Source organism: Bos grunniens, chromosome X (genome assembly GCF_055505025.1).
Source record: "Bos grunniens cultivar Pamir isolate PY7600 chromosome X, Bosgru_T2T1.0, whole genome shotgun sequence".
In the NCBI taxonomy this organism is placed as follows: domain Eukaryota; kingdom Metazoa; phylum Chordata; class Mammalia; order Artiodactyla; family Bovidae; genus Bos; species Bos grunniens.
In genome coordinates, this window is record NC_141194.1 from 43,366,547 (window position 1) to 43,380,138 (window position 13,592).

Genomic DNA, 13,592 nt, shown 5'->3' on the forward strand with positions numbered 1-13,592 from the left:
CAGAAGTTATTAATAGCAAAATATGTCTACTATTCATGGGGCTGGGGAGAACCAGGGAGGAAGTGGTGTTAGCAGATCTGAGAAGCTGGGCCAATGCAGCAGTAGTAGAACCATGGTGGGGACTGCCCAGAGGGAGCTGGGACCACAGACGGTGAGGCTGACTCACTCTCTGACCACAGTGTAGGAGGCAAAGCCAAAAAGAAGTTGCAGCAACTGCAGGAAGTTCTGCTCAAGTAGGAGGGGAGAGAAAAACACATTGGCTCTGCCCTCCTCCCACTCTCCAGTCTTTACCAGTGTCCCTCCTTCCATTGCAGGAGACCCCGGTTGGATTCCTGGGTCAGGAAGATCTCCTGGAGAAGGGATAGGTTACCCACTCCAGTGTTCTTGGGTTTTCCTTATGGCTCAGCTGGTAAAGAATCCACCTGCAATGAGGGGGACCTGGGTTTGATCCCTGGGTTGGGAAGATCCCCTAGAGAAGGGAAAGGCTACCCACCCTAGTATTCTGGCCTTGAGAATTCTATGGACTGTATGGTCCATGGGGTCGCAAAGAGTCGGACATGACTGAGTGACTTTCACTTTCACTTTCACTTTCTCCTCCCATTGCCTGAAGCTACCCATAGCCATCAGGTAAGAGAGTCTGGGAAATGTAGTTTCCTGCAGTACAGAGCTGAGCAAAGGGCAGTGAATGGATTTGTGAAGCAGGTAAATGACCAGTCCAGAAGGACATATGTTGACCTGGGAGACAGCAATGACAGGGAAACATTTTAATGTTTACCCTCTTAAGCTTTCTGATTTTCGAATCTTGTGAATATATGCTATCAAAATGGGTAAATTTAAAATACAAATGATAAATTAAATAAATGTATAATGGAGTGTGCGTTTTTTATTGGAAGATGAGATTTCAAGCTAAAAATAACTAAATGATCACTATCAGGGGAATGGTAAAAATATAGTGCACATGTACAAGAAAATGTGCTGTGTGCTCAGTCGTTTCAGTTGTGTCCAACTCTACAACCCAAGCTCCTTTGCCCATGAGATTCTCCAGGCAAGAATACTGGAGTGGGTAACCATTCCCTTCTGAGGATTTTCCTGACCCAGTGATCAAACCTGCATTTCCTGCATTGCAGGTAGATTCTTTACCATCTGAACCACCAGGAAAGCTTGTACAATAACATACCACACAGCTATTCAAAAGAATGAATCATAGAATACCTATGAAGGAAACACAAGAAAGTACTATCAATTCATGTCCAAGGGGAGATAGGCTGGATGGTTGTAGGACAGGTAACAAGACTGGGAAACAAGTAAAGCACTTATACCCTTTTGTACCTTCTGATTTTGGTGCCACATGTATGTATTACCTATTCAAATTGGAAATCAAAAAATCTTTAATTGTGGTAAAATACACATAACATAAAATTGGTCATTTTAATCATTTTTAAATGGTTTTAAATGTACAGTTCATCCTGAACCCCCCTCCCACCTCCCTCATATTTAGAAGAAATTTGATAGATGATTCCCCAAATTTGACAATAAACTTAAACAGTTACAAGGCATATCAATAATGAGTTGTATAGTTTTTCTAAAAAGAAAACTTCTTAAATGTACAGTTCAGTAATGCTAATGTATTCACTTTGTTGCCCTCCAGAAAATTTTCATCTTGCAAATCTGAAACTCTGTGCCCGTTAAACAACTCCTTCCACTTTCCCCTCCCCAGCCCCTGGCAGCCACCATTCTGCTTTCTGCTATGATTTTGATGACCTTAAGTACATCACCTACTCAATGGACATGAGTTTGAGCAAACTCCAGGAGCTGGTGATGGACAGGGAAGCCTGGCGTGCTGCAGTCCGTGGGGTTGCAAACAGTCAGATATGACTGAGTCACTGAACAGGTTGAACCTCATGTAAGTGCTACCACATTTGTACTCACATCATATTTATTCTTTTGTAAGTATGTGTATGTGTGTTCTAAGCCACTTCAGTTGTATCTGACTCTGTGACGCTATGGACTGTAGCCTGCCGGGCTTCCCTGTCCATGGGATTCTCCAGGCAAGAATACTGGATTGTGTTGCCATGCCCTTTTCCAGGGCATCTTCCTGACCCAGGAATCAAACCCGTGTCTCTTACATCTCCTGCATTGGCAGGTGGGTTCTTTACCACTAGTGCCACTTGAGAAGCCCTGTATTCTTTTGTGACTAGATTATTTTACCTAACATAATGTCGTCAAGGTTCATCCATGTTGTAGCATGCATCAGAAATTCCTTCCTTTTAAAGACTGATATATCCCATGGCTTGTATAAACCACATTTATTTCCCCATATATCTGTAGAAATGCCTTCACCTTTGGTGTCTTTTTTTTTTTTTTTAAGAGAAAAAAAGATGCTTAAAAGGCCATTCTTCTCATGGTGACAATACACTCAGAAAGATGGGGCTGTTTTCACGGCATCAAATGACCCACGTGACTTCTCTGGAACAGACAACCAGAGCAGCGGCCACCATCCCCCAAAAAACTCAGGTCCACAGCATGTTTCTAATATCTTTCCTAGATAGGTCTTTAGTTAAAATACCATAGGGGAAGAACTCACCGATAAACAAAGTGTTTCAGAATTATTAAATAAAGCCACTCTTACTGAATATTCTTGTGCAATCCTGAAAAGAAGAAATACAAAGATAAATCATATCATAATAAAAATATAAAAATACTAACATCAGATTCCTAATCTCTAATGACTATTAAATCACTTTAGCTAAGCAAAAACAGATTTTCCTGATTTCTATTTCTCCCCTCCATGTGGGAGCGTTCACCAACTTGTTTTATTCTCTTAACCCTCCACCTTCTGAAGGTGGACATTTCTTCCTTTATTTTTATTTGAGTGAACAGATGAGAATAAACTACTTTAAACTGTAGCTTGAGTCAAAGTTTTTTAAGGATTCTTTTCACAATTTCAAATTAGCCATTCAAAAAATGGAAAATAGGGACCTTCTTGGTGATCCAGTGGTAAAGACTCCATGTTTCCAATGCAGGGGGCAGGGAGTCAACCCCAGTCCAGGAACTAAGATCCCGCATACAGTGCCTCACAGCCAAAAGAAAAAGAAAGAAAAATGAAATCAAAGGTTTTCTAATGTTTAATGCCAAACATTTTCACAATGAATATTTTTGAAAAGACAGATAACCAAAGTTATGTACAGTATGATTCCAATTTGGGGAGAAAAAATATATATATAGATGCACAGGAAAAGTGCTTCCAGATGAGAAATGGAGATCTTCAGACAGATGGAAAAAAGAGAGCTCTAAAGATAGACAAGATCTGGAAAATGGGTTGGGTTTTAACATTAATATGGGTATAAGAGAAGATGAAAGATCCGGGTCCTTGATGGCACTGAGGGGTCCTTAATTTAACCCACCCCAGTGCCATCTATCCCTGGATTTATTGTTAATGGGAATATAAACTTTTCTGGATGTTTAAACCAATTCTGATTATTTTTTCTGCTCCATTCCAGTCTTACTTAATAGGATCTTCTGCATTTTACATGTTCTTATCCTCTTATATTTCAGTTCCATTATATTTTGATGTCCCCTTAATTATCACTAAAATATGTTGAATTTCTTATTTAGCTTTACTTATATTTTTACAAATTCCTTTTTTCTCATGCTTTCCAATGAAATTCTTATATCTTTCTTCAGCTCTTTCTTCCTCATGAAACTGCTTTGCTTTTTGCGTCAGCAATGATTTGTTAATGGTAAATTTGTTGGTGTTTGCCTGTAAATGTTTTTATGTAGCGCTCTTGATTGAACGATGGTTTAACTGCATAATGAATTCCTTTGACTGACATAAGTCAAGGAATTGGAATTATTCTGTTCTACATAAATCCAGGTCCTTGAAGGGATGAACCATTAGTAAAAGGAAGGAAAGGAAAAAACCCACCTGCTGGAGCAAACTGACAATGAAGAGTCTTTCTTTCTTTTCTTGGCCTCTGGGTAGGAAAAAGTCTTCCTTAAAGAATATATAACCCTGTGCTTCATCATGGTCCAGAAATACCAAAAAGAAAAATTAACATAAAAATTCTTCCCAGTCTCACAGCCCTATGTTCATAGCAGCACTACTCACAATAGCCAGGATATAGAAACAACCTAAATGTCCATCAACAGATTAATGGATAAAGAAGGTGTGGTACATGTATATGATGGAATACTACTCAGACATAAAAAAGAACAAAATAATGCCATTTGCAGCTACGTGAATGGACCTAGAGATTATCATACTAAGTGAAGTAAGTCAGGAAGCGAAAGACAAACATCAAGTGATATCACTTATATGTAGAATCTAAAATACAACACAAATGAACATATCAGTCATGTTTGGATGTGAGAGTTGGACTATAAAGAAAGCTGAGCACCAAAGAATTGATGCTTTTGAACTATGGTGTTGGAGAAGACTCTTGAGAGTCCCTTGGACAGAGAGGAGATCCAACCAGTCCATCCTAAAGGAAATCATTCCTGAATATTCTTTGGAAAGACTGTTACTGAAGCTGAAACTCCAATACTTTGGCCACCTGATGCGAAAAACTGACTCATTTGAAAAGACCTTGATGCCTGGAAAGATTGAAGGCAGGAGAAGAAAGGGATGACAGAGGATGAGATGGTTGGATGGCATGACTGACTTAATGGACATGAGTTTGAGCAAGCTCTGGGAGTTGGTGATGGACAGGGAAACCTGGCGTGCTGCAGTCCATGGGTTCGCAAAGAGTCAGACATGACTGAACGACTGAACTGACTGATGAAAAAGAAACAGACTCAGAGACACAGAGAACCACAGAGATTTGTGGTTACCAAGGAGGAAGAAAGGAGGGGACAAATGGATTGGAAGTTTGGGGTTAGCAGATACAAACTTTTATATGTAGAATGGATAAACAATAAGGTCCCACTGTATAACACAGGGAACTATGTTCAATATCCATGATAAACCAGAATGCAAAAGATATGAAAAAGAATATATATATATATATATGTTTGTAACTGAATCACTTTGTTCTACACCTGAAACTAACATAATATTGCAAATCAACTACACTTCAATGTTTTAAAAAAAAATAGAAAAGAAAAAAAAAATTCTTCCAAGTCTCTGTTGCCTGGGAGAAACAAATGCAAAAATGTTTTGGAGACCTATATCCCAAATCTGAGATGGATAGTATCACACAGATAAAGCTTCACTGATGTGAAGTTTAAATTTCAAATTATAAGACATAAGAGAGAAAGACTTCACTGTGAGTAAAAGTGGGCACATACATAGCACATCTATCTCTCTAATATACTTCAGGTACTAGAATAACCTAATACAGAGGATAGCCTAATACAGAGAATAAAATAAGTATGTTTAAAAAGTAAAGACATAAAGCCAGGATTGTAATCCATAAAAACAAGTCACTATTTTAAACATAACAAGCATATTTTGAACCAAACTAATCTCCTAGAATTTAAAGACACAATTACTGAAATTTAAAACTCAATGAACTTTGAACTTTTAAATTAAACATTGCTGTAGAGAATTACTAAACACTCTGGAGAATATATCTGAAGAATTTACTCAAAATGCAACACAGCTAGATAAAAAGATAGAATATATGAATTATGGAGTATATGAAAAAGAGATTATGAGTATCAAGGATAGAATTAGATAGTCAACTATATAGCTAAAGGGAATTCCCTAAGGAAAGAATAGAAAAACTGTGAGGATAAGAGGGTTATGGAGAGTCAGTATTTTAAGATATAATGGCTGATAATTTTTTTTTCTGTATTCATTAAAGTCTTAAACCTCAATTTAAAAAATTACATCCACATCAAGCAAGAAAAATAAAAAACAAACCCAAACCTAGACACATTGTAAAGAAACATCAACATACCAAAGTGAAATAGAAAATCTTAAAAGCCATCAGTGAGAAATAACAGAGCATTTTAAAAAAACAACACCAGAAGAAGCATTGCAACAGGAACATTACAGGCCAGAAGATAATGGAATAACATCTTCACAGGGCTGAGAGATGACAGCTGTGAGGTTGGAATTCAATATCCAACTTAATCATCATTTAATCAAGATATTTTCCAACACACTGAGAGAGTTTACTACAAACAGATCCTTGCTGAAAAGGAAGCCAAAAAAAAAAAGTTACCAGAGATGAAGAGGAATGTTTCATAATGATAAAGGGGTCAATTTTTCAAGAAGACATACATCCTAAATGAATATGCACCAAACATCAGAACTTCAAAAGAGTTGAAACAGAACCTGAGGAAATTTTAAGAAGAAATAGACAAATCTACAGCTGTTAGTCAAGATTTCAACACTCCTTTCTCAATAATAATTAATAGATCAAATAGACAGAAAATAAGTAAGGATATAGAAGACTTAAATGCCATCGACCAACTTGACATAATTGACATTTATAGAATGCTCTACTCAACAACAACAGAATATACATTCCTTTTCAAGTACACATGAAAGAGTTATCAAGGTAGATTATATGCTATGCCATAAAAAAAGTGTCAATAAACTTAAATGGATTGGAATCATAGTGTGTGTCCTATGACCACAATGAAATAAAATTAGCAATCAGTGATAGAAAGATAACTGAAAAAGTTTCCAAATATTTGGACACTAAAAATATACTTTTAAGAAACCAATGGGTTAAAGAAGACATTTTTAAGAATTCAAAATGAATAAAAGTAAAAATATCAAGTTTTGAGATACTGGCCATTTGCAACTGGGTTGACCTAGAGAGTATTATGCTTAGTGAAACAAGTCAGAGAAAGAAAGACAAATACTATGTTATTACTTATATGTGAAATATAAAAAATAAATGAATGTATATAACAAAACAGAAACAGACTCACAGATACACAAAACAAACTAGTAGATACCAGTGGGGAAAGGAAGTGGGAAGGGGCAAGATAGGAGTAGGGGATTAAGAAATATAAACTACTATATATAAAATAAACAGCACAGATATATTGTACAGCACAGGAAATTACAACCATTATTTTGCAATAACTTTAAATGGAGTATAATTTATAAAAATTCTGAATCACTATGCTATTACACCTGAAACTAATATAATGCTGTAAATCAACTATATGTCAATTAAAAAAAAAGAAAAAATGTGGGGGATGCTGTAAAAGCATTGCTTAGAGAAAAAAATCTATAGGCATGATGCTTATTTTAGAAAAAAGAAGGGTTCAAAGTCAATTATCTAAGTTTCCACTATAAGAAGCTAGAAAAAGAAGAACAATCTAAATTCAAAGAAATGAAGAAATGATAAAAACAAGAATAAAGATCACTGACCATCAATAAACAATTAGAAACTGAAATGTTAAAAAATACAATTTACAAATGGCAACAAAGAAATAAGGTAGATTTAACAAAATGTGCAAAACTTTTACACTGAAAATGATAAAGTATAGTTGCGAGAAATTAAGACAATTAATTTAAATTAAAAATAGAACAATACAAAAATGACTATGGTTTGGAACATTCAATAGTGTTAAGATGTAAATTCTCCCCAAATTGCTATAGCTATTCAATGCACTCTCAGTTAAAATCCTAGCAGGTTCTTTATTAGAAATGATAAACGATTATAAAATTTATGTGAAAATGTAAAAGGACCAAGAGTATCCAAAACAATTTTGGAAAAGAAGAACAAATTTGAAGGTCTTACAGGACTTATGCTAAAGCTACAGTCATCAAAACAGTTAAATATTGGCCTGAGGACAGACATATGCATTAATGAAACAGAATAGGGAGTCCAGAAAGAGACCCACGTGTATATGATCAAGTGATCTTTGGAAAAGGAGACAAAGTAATCCTGGAACAGTTGTTGTTCAGTCACTAAGTCGTGTCCGACTCTTCGTGACCCTATGGACTGCAGCATGCCAGGCTTCCCTGTCCTAGGTATCCATATTTTGAAAAACAGATCTCAGTGCTCACCAAATAAAGAGTCAAAGGGATGATGGATCTAAATATGAAAGTTAACCTACAAAACATATGGAATAGAATGTAAGAGGGAATAACCTGGCAGTCCAGTGGTTAGGACTCTGCACTTCCACTGCCAGGGGCTTGGGTTCTATCCCTCCCAATGCCCTAAGCTGCACTTCAAAAACAACAACAACAAGAAAAACACAAAATATTTGTGTACTTTGGGTAGGAAAGATGTCTTAGGACACAAAAGCACTGCTGCTACTGCTAAGTCGCTTCAGTCGTGTCCGACTCTGTGTGATCCCATGGACGGCAGCCCACCAGGCTCCCCCATCCCTGGGATTCTCAAGGCAAGAACACTGGAGTGGGTTGCCATCTCCTTCTCCAATGCATGAAAGTGAAAAGTGAAAGTGAAGTCGCTCAGTCGTGTCCTACTCCTAGCGACCCCATGGACTGCAGCCCACCAGGTCCTCCATCCATGGGATTTTCCAGGCAAGAGTACTGGAGTGGGGTGCCATTGCCTTCTCCAACAAAAGCACTAACCCCCCCCCCAAAAAAAAAGATAAATTGGGCTTAATCAAAATTTAAAACTGCTGTCTGAAACATATCTTAAAAAAAATAAAAATTCAAGCCACAAGTTAGTGGGAAATATTAATGATTGCATATGTCTGACAAAGAACTTGCATCCAGAACACATAGAACTCTTTCAACTCAATTGTAAGAAGAAAAACAAACCACATTGAAAAATGGGCAAAATATTTAAATAGACCAGGAATTCTACTTCTAGGCGTTTATACAAGAGAAGGAATAATTCAATACAATGACTGATACATGAATGTATGCAATGACTATTCACGATAGCTAAATAATGTAAACACCTCTAATGTTCATTAACAGGAGAATGGATAAGCAAATTGTGATATATCCATGGCGTGGACTACTACTCAGCCATAAAAAGGATGAACTATTGATACATACAGTAGCATACATAAATCTCAAAATTCTTAGACCGAGTGAAAATAACCAGACACAAGACAGTACAATTCTGTATGATTCCATTAACATAGAATTTTAGAACTGTCAAATCTAATCTATATTGACAGAAAACAGATCAATGGTTGCCTGGAGCTGAAGGTGAGAGAGGAATTAACTGCAAAGAGGCAGGAGGGAACTTTTGCAGGGGATGGAAGTATTCTATATCCTGATTGTGATGCTTGTTACTGGTTGCATGTACATAACTCTGTAACAATTGTCAAACTGCATCAAATTATATGCTTTAAATAGGCTTAAAATAGGTTCATGTCATTGTAAATTACACCTCAACAAAGCTGATTTAAAATCAAAAACAAATGCTTCGTGGTGGGTTTGTCATTTGTCAACTTGGCTAAGTTGAATTGCATTTCCCAGTGTTCCCCTTCCTGTATGTTTCCAGTGAAACCCATGGGTGAGATTTGAAGGGCAGAAGTGAAATGGTAGCCATTTTGTGATTCACACATGTTGTCACTTGTCTTGTGGCTCATCTTGTTGGTGTGATGCAGTGGCAGCAAGTGCTCCATCAAGATCAGTGGCAACAAGAACTAACATGGGCTTCAGTCTGTTCTCATGGGCTCCAGCCTGTGTTTGTGGTTCTGACTTGTTCTTGCACTCCCCTGCTTTTCATCCACCTTCCCTTACCAACTGCTTGCCCTATGAACTTGAATTTCCAGCATGAGATGTGAAGACAACTTTAAAGAGTCTATTTTACCAGCTTCTATGATTGCATAAGATTAAATCCCTGTAACAAATCCATACATGTAAATATATTCATTCCCTGTGGTTCTGCTTCTCTGATTGAACCATTATTGTTAAAGCCTCTTTAGGAAAAAAAAAAAAAAACTCATTCAGCCACTGTCATTGTTATTATGTATAATATGTTCCAAAGGAAAAAAATATGTAGCACCACTATAAATCTATATTATAGAAAAAGGAAAATAAGTGAGCATTCCACAAGCTGGTCACTACTAGAATCATTATTTAATTTCTACTGTAACTCTTTCACCCCCAAAATATATGAATTGTTTAACAAAAAGAGACAAATTCAATAATAGGGAAACACTGAGAAAACAAGGGAGACCAAAGCTATGTCAATAATAAAGGCCACTATAGGATGGATGAGAGAGGTCTGAGCTCCCTAATAACTAAGACCCAGAGGGAAAGAAAACAAAAATATATGTAAACTTATATACATTAAAATAAGGAAAAAATACTCATAACTATTTATTTTACTCCATCAGGGTCAAGAACTGACACAGGTTGCAGAATACACTTTGACATAAATCACAGCATCACTTTTTTGAATTTGTCTCCTAAGACAAAGGATACAAAAGCAAAAGTAACCAAATGGGATCTAATTAAACTTCAAAGCTTTTGTATAGCAAAGGAAACCATCAACAAAACAAAAGACAACCTCCTAAATGAGAGAAAATATTTCCAACTGATATGATTGATAAGGGGTTAATATCCAAAACATATAAATAGCTCATACAACTCAACATTAAAAAAAAAAAAAAAAAACCATGAAAAAATGGACAGAAGACTTGAAGAGACATTTTCCAAAGCAGACATACAGATAGCCAACAGGCACATGAAAAGATGTTCGACATCATTACTCATTACAGAAATGCTAATCAAAACCACAATGAGATATCACCTCACACCTGCCAGAATGGCTATCATCAAAAAGACCACAAATAGCAAATGTTGGCGAAGATGTGGAGAAAAGGGAACCCTCCTACACTGTTGGTGGGAATGTAAATTGGTGCAGCCATTGTGGAAAACAGTATAGAGCTTCCTCAAAAAAACTAAAAATAAAACTACCATATGATCAGCAATCCCACCTCTGGGCATATGCTGGAAGAAAATGAAAACACTAATTTGAAAAGACACATGCACCCCAGTGTTCATAGGAGCATTATCTACAATAGCCAAAATATGGAAGCAATCTAAGCACCCATAAAAAGATGAATGGATAAAGAAGACATGGTATATATACACAATGAAATACTACTCAGCCCTGAAAAAGAACGAAATTTTACCATTTGCAGCATCATGGATGGACTTAGAGGGTGAAAGGTTGTTGTTGAATCACACGAAGACACCGGGATTCTCGGCCCCCAGAGGAGAAGAATTCAATCCGGGGCCAGAGACGAGGCTTGATTGCTCAGAGCTTTTGTGTAATAAAGTTTCATTAAAGTATAAAGGAGATAGAGAAAGCTTCTGACATAGGTATCAGAAGAGGGCAGAAAGAGTACCCCCTTGCTAGAGTTAGCAATGAAGTTATATACTCTCCAATGAATCCAAAGAATGTCTGGAGGTTGAAAAGACCTCACCAGACCTACTCCCATAATTTACATTTTAAGATTACAGAATTAGCCAGAAGGTTTAATCCAGAGACTGTCTTCAGGTAGGATACATTATTGTTATATAATCCTTGCAAAGACCAGGTCTACTCCCATAATTTACACTTTAAGATAACAGAATTAGCCAGAAGGTTTAATCCAGAGACTGTCCTCAGGCAGGATACATTATTGTTATATAATCCTAAGGAATGTGGAGAAGGAAAAAAAGGTTTGTCTTTTCTTCCTCCTTGAGAATTCCAGACCCCTCTCTCCTTGGGGACCCCTAGACTCCTTATCAACCTGCCTAGGAAATGACTCTCTCAAGGGTATTATATTAAGTGAAATAAGTCAGAGAAAAAAAATGCTGTATGATATCACTTATTTGTGAAATCAAGATAATAAAACAAACTAATGAATATAACAACAACAACAAAAACTGACTCACAGGGCCGGAGAACATACTAGTGGTTACCAGTGGGGAGAGGGAAGTGGGAAGGGCATGATAGAGGTAGGAGATTAAGAGGTATAAATTACTATGTATTAAAATAAATAAGCTACAAGGATATCTTGTACACCACAGGGAATATAGCCAATATCTTATAATAAATATAAAAGAAGAATAATCTTTAAAAATTGAGAATCACTATGTAGACCTGAAACTTATATAATATTATATATCAATTGTACCTCAATTTTTTAAAAAGGAAGAAAGAAAAAAAAGAACTGATAAGAGATTTCAGTCTGCCCTTGTGAGCTCCTGCTTGGGCTTGTGGGTTCAGTGTTGTCTTTGATCTTTCCCCACTCGGCATCCATCTTCCCTTCCCCACTGTCTGCCCCTAGACTTCAAGTTGGGAGGACAGTGGTCTTACAGCTTCTACAATTGTGTAAGGTCAAATCCCTGTAACAAATACTTATCTTCTAATGGTTCTGCTCCTCTGATTTAATCTTGACTGTTACATGAAACATTATAGATACTTCCTTTAAACTTAAGAACAAGAAAACAAACCCATATCACTATTTTATTTAATATCGTATTAGTGATTCTTGCCAGTAAATTAAAAGAAGAAAAATAATTAAAATATGTTAGAAACAAGACTGTTGTCACTTGCAGATGATATGATTATGTATATGGGATTAACAAACTATTAGAACTAATGAGATTGTTCAACAAAGTTGTTGAGTATAAATCTCAAATATAAAAGCAATTTCCCCCTTCTCTACTATCATCAAAAATTATAAAATGTAATTTTTAAAAAGATAACATTTAAGATAGCAATAGAACCTAAAGTTCTTTGAAATAAGTCTAACAAAATCAGAAATACATACTTATAGATGGAAATTCTCAGCATCATAAAGATATAAAGTATGCCCACACTAACCCGTAAATTCAATGTAATTTCAGTCAAAATCTCAACAGGATCTTACATGGAATGCAACAATCTCAACTTAAAATTCATTAAGAAAGATAGAGGACCAAGAATAGCCAGATCAGATCAGATTCAGATCAGTCGCTCAATCGTGTCTGACTCTTTGGGACCCCATGAATCGCAGCACACCAGGCCTCCCTGTCCATCACGAGCTCCCAGAGTTCACTGAGACTCACGTCCATCGAGTCAGTGATGCCATCCAGCCATCTCATCCTCTGCAGTCTCCTTCTCCTCTTGCCCCCAATCCCTCCCAGCATCAGAGTCTTTATTTTTCTGGGCTCCAAAATCACTGCAGATGGTGACTGCAGCCAGGAAATTAAAAGACGCTTACTCCTTGGAAGAAAAGTTATGACCAACCTAGATAGCATATTCAAAAGCAGAGACATTACTTTGCCAACAAAGGTTCGTCTAGTCAAGGCTATGGTTTTTCCTGTGGTCATGTATGGATGTGAGAGTTGGACTGTGAAGAAGGCTGAGCACCGAAGAATTGATGCTTTTGAACTGTGGTGTTGGAGAAGACTCTTGAGAGTCCCTTGGGCTGCAAGGAGATCCAACCAGTCCATTCTGAAGGAGATCAGCCCTGGGATTTCTTTGGAAGGAATGATGCTAAAGCTGAAACTCCAGTACTTTGGCCACCTCATGCAAAGAGTTGACTCATTGGAAAAGAATAGCCAAGGCAATCTTAAAGAGAGAAGGGAAAATTTGCTTTCAGATGTTAAAACCTATTATGAAGCTATAGTAATTAAAAGTATTGTTATTAGTGCAAAGATAAATTAATCTGCCATGAGACGGGGAATACAGAGCACAGAAACAGGCACACATATA

The 13,592-nt window shown here is 36.8% G+C and overlaps 1 long non-coding RNA gene across 2 annotated transcripts in view; it reads right to left on the reverse strand.

Annotated features, from left to right (window-relative positions):
- The window catches only part of LOC147340227 (uncharacterized), a 50,815-nt gene extending 39,498 nt beyond the window's left edge, over positions 1 to 11,317 (reverse strand). For both annotated transcript variants that reach the window (XR_015158461.1, XR_015158462.1), the window contains exons 1-4: positions 11,038 to 11,317; positions 3,926 to 4,017; positions 2,980 to 3,073; positions 2,585 to 2,648 (exon numbers count right to left, since the gene is read on the reverse strand). This is a non-coding gene — a long non-coding RNA (uncharacterized LOC147340227). The remainder of the gene's footprint in view (positions 1 to 2,584; positions 2,649 to 2,979; positions 3,074 to 3,925; positions 4,018 to 11,037) is intronic.
- Between the last annotated feature and the right edge of the window lie 2,275 nt (positions 11,318 to 13,592).